Here is a 4,755-nt window from a genome sequence, read left to right as displayed (position 1 = left end):
TTTCATGGGCTTCCCTGGTGGCTCAGACAGCAAAAAATCTGCCTGCAATACAATAGGATTGTATTGGATTCTATCTCCGGGTCAGGAAGATCCCCTGGAGAAGGGAATGGCTACCCACTCCAGTATTCTTGCCTGGAGAATTCCACGGATCAAGGAGCCTGGCAGGCTGCAGTCCACGGGGTCTCAAAAAGTTGAACACAACTGAGCAACAAACATTTGCATGCAGTTGCTTATGAGCAGTTCTTCTTCTTCTAATTGTTGGCTGGGAGCTGTAAGTTCACACTGGTGAAGTTCTGGAGGCAGAATACCATTTTTATAGTTGAGAGTTTTAACACAGTCCATTTACCTACTTATCTCCTGATGATCTTTTGAGTTGTTTCTAGTTTGAGGCTATTACAAATAAAATTGCTATCAACATTTGTGTACAATATATGTATAAATTTTTATTTCTCTTGGATAATACCTAGGAGTGAACTTGCTAGATCTCTGCTTACATGTATGTTTAACTTTAGTTAAGAACAAACAAACAAATACAACCTGTTTTCTAAAATGGTTGTGTCATTTTATACAACCACTGGCAGAGTGTGTAGGTTCTCGTTGCACCACAGTTTTATAAATGTTAGGTGTAGTCAGTTTTTAAAATTTCAGCCATTTAAATGGGTATGAAGTGGTAGCTCATCGTTGTCATGTTGTGTCTTTAAATTAGTGCATCTTGGGGATTTTTCCACTTCAGCACATACAGATCTGCTTCATTAACTTTAATGGCTGCTCAATCTCTCACAGGATGGATGCATCACCATTTATTTAACTAATCCTCTGTTGATGGACAATGAGGTTGTTTCCGTCTTTGATAATGCTGCCACAAACCTTCTTGTTGATGAGTCTGTGTAAATGTGCAAGTACACCTTCAGGATAGGTATACCTGCAAGTATACCTTCCAGGATAAGCTCCTGGAAGTAGAATTTCTGGGTCAAAAGATATTTGCACTTAAAATTTTGGATTGATATTGATGGACTATTCATGTAACAGATCAAATTAGCTCTTATCAGAGGAACTAAGATCCCCAGAGCCAAGTCTTCCCCAGTCCTCCCATGATACACATCCCAGCATTCCAGAAGACTCAACACTTTTTGACATTTGATATGATATGATGTCTCTCTTTGACACAATCTTTCTAAAATTACATTTTCTTCTATAGAATGGATGTACTATAATCTGCTTAGTCATCTCCCTACAGTTGGATATTGACTGCTGCTGCTGCTGTTGCTGCTAAGTTGCTTCAGTCATGTCCAACTCTGTGCGACTCCACAGATGGCAGCCCACCAGGCTGCCCCGTCCCTGGGATTCTCCAGGCAAGAGCACTGGAGTGGGTTGCCATTTCCTTCTCCAATGCATAAAAGTGAAAAGTGAAAAGTGAAAGGGAAGTCACTCAGCTGTGTCGGACTCTTAGTGACCCCATGGACTACAGCCTACCAGGCTGCTCCGTCCATGGGATTTTCCAGGCAAGAATACTGCAGCGGGGTGCCATTGCCTTCTCCGGAGGTTGCTCTAATCTGGAGTTCACTGCAGAGAGGATTGTGGTGAAGAAGTCACCTTGAACTTTTGGGACTTCCCTGGTGGTCCAGCGGTTAAGACTTCATCTCCCAATGCAGGGAGTGAGTGTTCGATCCCTGATCAGGGAGCTAAGATACCTCTTGGGCAGAAAACCAAGACATGGAACAAAAGCAACATTGCAACAAATTCAATAAAGACTTTGAAAAAAAACAAAAAACAAAAAACAAAAAAACCCTGCATTTGTGTGCAAACAGTTGCTTAAGCAAATAATAATGGCTAACATTTATTGAACACTTGCAATAAGACAGGTACTGCTCTAAGCCGTTTGTGATGTATTTTCTGAAAACTACTAAAGGCTGGCTAATATTATTATTAGCTTAGAGTTACAGATGTGAAAGCTCAAGCACAGGTGAGGAGTATTTTCAGGGTCCTAGGGCTGATAAGAGACGTTAGTGTGTAGAGCTTAGTTGTGGCCAACTCTTTGCGACCCCATGGACTGTATCCCACCTGGCTCCTCTGTCTGTGGGATTTCCCTGGGCAAGAATCCCGGAGTGGCTTGCCATTGCCTTCCCCAGGGGGTCTTCCTGACCCAGGGGTTGAACCCGTGTCTTCTGCGTCTCCTGTACTGGCAGACAGGTTCTTTACCAGTGAGCCACCTGGGAAGCTGAGATAGGATGCTGCTGGAGTTAAAGTCCAGCCAGTCCAGCTCCAGTCAGTGGTCCTGACCGCCATGCTGAGAGGCCTGGCCTGGAGTCCCAGGCTGAGGATTTGGTTCAAAGTGCGCCCACATTTAAAAGTGAGATGCTGTTAAATCACTTCCCAAGAAGGCTGTGTCATTCTCTGGTCCTACCAGAGTGAGCGTGACGGTCGCTTTCCCCTCCAAGGAGTATGTTTTCTTCATTTTTCTACCCTGGGTTTGGATATATAGAAATGCAATACACCCAGCATAAGGTCCAGCATAAAGAAGGTAGGTGACCGAGGGCTGCTGACCAAAGGAATCATTGGGACTTCCCTTGTGGTCCAGTGGTTAAGAATCCGCCTTGCAATGCAGAGGTTTGGTACCTGGTTGGGGAACTAAGATCCCCAGTGCTTCCAAATAAATAAAAATAAAATAAAATAAAATGATTGGATGGATGAAGTGGGGCAGACAGGTGTGACCTATATCACATCAGGAGTGCCATTGCCCAGTGTGGGGTCTTGCCTTGATGTGGACATTTTAAGTCTATTGAATTTGTTACAATATTGCTTCTGTTTTGCCTCTTGGCTTTTTGGCAGGAGGCATGGGAGATCTTAGCTCCCGAATCAGGGAATGAACCTGTACCCCCTGCACTGAAAGGGGAAATCTTAACCACTGGACCACCAGGGAATCCTGCCTTGAATATTAATTCATTTAATACAAGTGTGAAGTGTTCCTTATTTTTCTCTTCTTACCTCAGAGTGGCTGCTCTCTGCCCCTGATGACGTGTTTCCTTCTGATAAGAAAGGCCTTCTGTGACCATCCTGTATAAAACAAGAATCCCCACATCACCCTACAGTTCCATAATCCTCTTACTCTGCTTTTTCTCCATTGTACCTATCCCTTTCTGACACCTATTTACTACTTTTACCACTTCTATTTTATTGCTTATCTCCTTGGTCTCCCCTTCTCTCTTCCACAACAGAATATAAGCTTCACAAAGGAAGTGGCTTTGTTTGTTTTGATCACTCATTTATCATCAGTGCCAAGGACATTTCCTGGCCTTACCAGCAGTTCAGACACTCTTTGGTGAAGATGGCGCTTATTCTTCTCTGTTCCAGGAGCTGGAGCTGCAGCAGCCAGTGGGACAGAGGACCTGCCCTCAAGGCCCGACAGGAAACCTGACTGGGCCTAGGAGCCTGCAGATGCTCTCGGGGCGGGGCTGAAGGTCACTTGGATCTTTTAAGGAAATTTCTAGAAGAGGCAGCAAGTGCTCTCAGAGACGCGGCCCGCCCGCCCCACAGCGCCTCCTGGCGGCCTCCCTGCAGGCGGAGCAGGAGCCGCGCGGGGCGGCGGCGGGACCTCCCTCTAGCTTGCGCACTGGGGACCCGGCGAGCTCTCCGGCCGCTTCTTCCCGACTTTCAGATACTTCTGTTTTCGGCCGTGGCGGAAAGAGGAAGGAGGACTGGGGAAGGGCGAAGTGAGGGGCGGGGCCGACAGGGAATTGGAAGGGAGGTCAGAATATTGACGACTTCTTCCTCCGCGTCATCCGCAAGACATGTTTATTCAGTTTCGAGGTCCCCTCATTTTGGGACATCCTTGCTTTTCCTCCGGACCCCTTCGAGTCTCATCTTCGTTCCCTTCCTCCCACACCTCGCGAGGCGAGGAGCGAGGTCAGAAGGCGGAGACGAGTGCCGTGCTTATGTCCTCCTGGGACACGAAGTCCCTCGGCATTGTCCTGGGCTTTGAGATCACGCAGGCGGGGCTTCCGTGTTTGCGTTCAGGCTCCACGGTCGGCGGGCACTGGGCGCGTCGCTTCGGGCTTGGTTTGGTGGAAGCCCTGCCCTACGACCTCCTGGGAAGGAAGAGCCTGCACGAGCCGAGGCCAGGACGCCACCTGGCGGCCGAAGCCCGCGTCCCGCAGCCCATGTGCGCCTTGTACGTGCATTGCTGAGTCGCTTCAGTCTTCCCTGACTTGATTCCTCACGCAAGAACACTGGAGTGGGTTGCCATGCCCTCCTCCAGGGCATCTTCCCCGGCCAGGGATGTCTCTTACCTCTCCTGCATTGGCAGCCGGGTTCTTTACCACTGGCGCCACCACCGCCTTGAGGGGCTCCTTGAGCACAGGGATCCCGGTGTTGGCGTCACTTCCCAGGTTCTGCCCTCCTGCCGTTAACACAGGATCCCTGGGTCTATTTCACTTCGTGATTGGATCATTTGGAATAGGCATGTTAAGGTGGTATTCGGTGCTGTTGTTGCTAGGTCGTGTCTGACTCTGCGACCCCATGGACTGCAGCACGCCAGGCTTCCTTGCCCTACACTATCTCCTGGAACTTGCTCAAACTCATGTCCATTGAGTCGGTGATGCCATCAAGCCATCTCATCCTCTGTCACCCCCTTCTCCTCCTGCCCTCAATCTTTCTGGGAAAGGGTCTTTTCAGGGTCTTTTCCAATGAGTCACCTCTTCATGTTTGGTGGCCAAAGTATTGGAGCTTCAGCTTCAGCATCGTTCCTTCCAATGAGTA

At 48.3% G+C, this 4,755-nt stretch overlaps 1 long non-coding RNA gene across 1 annotated transcript; it reads right to left on the bottom strand.

The window, feature by feature from the left end:
* LOC108636917 lies at positions 458–4,000 on the bottom strand. The gene is made up of 3 exons (XR_001918632.1): positions 3,299–4,000; positions 2,986–3,054; positions 458–950 (listed from the first exon to the last, which is right to left on the bottom strand). It is a non-coding gene; the product is annotated as an uncharacterized LOC108636917 (long non-coding RNA).

The sequence above is a fragment of the Capra hircus genome, chromosome 1 (assembly GCF_001704415.2).
Source record: "Capra hircus breed San Clemente chromosome 1, ASM170441v1, whole genome shotgun sequence".
In the NCBI taxonomy this organism is placed as follows: Eukaryota; Metazoa; Chordata; class Mammalia; order Artiodactyla; family Bovidae; genus Capra; species Capra hircus.
Note: the sequence above shows the minus strand (reverse complement) of the source record. Positions and strands in the feature narration are given on the sequence as shown.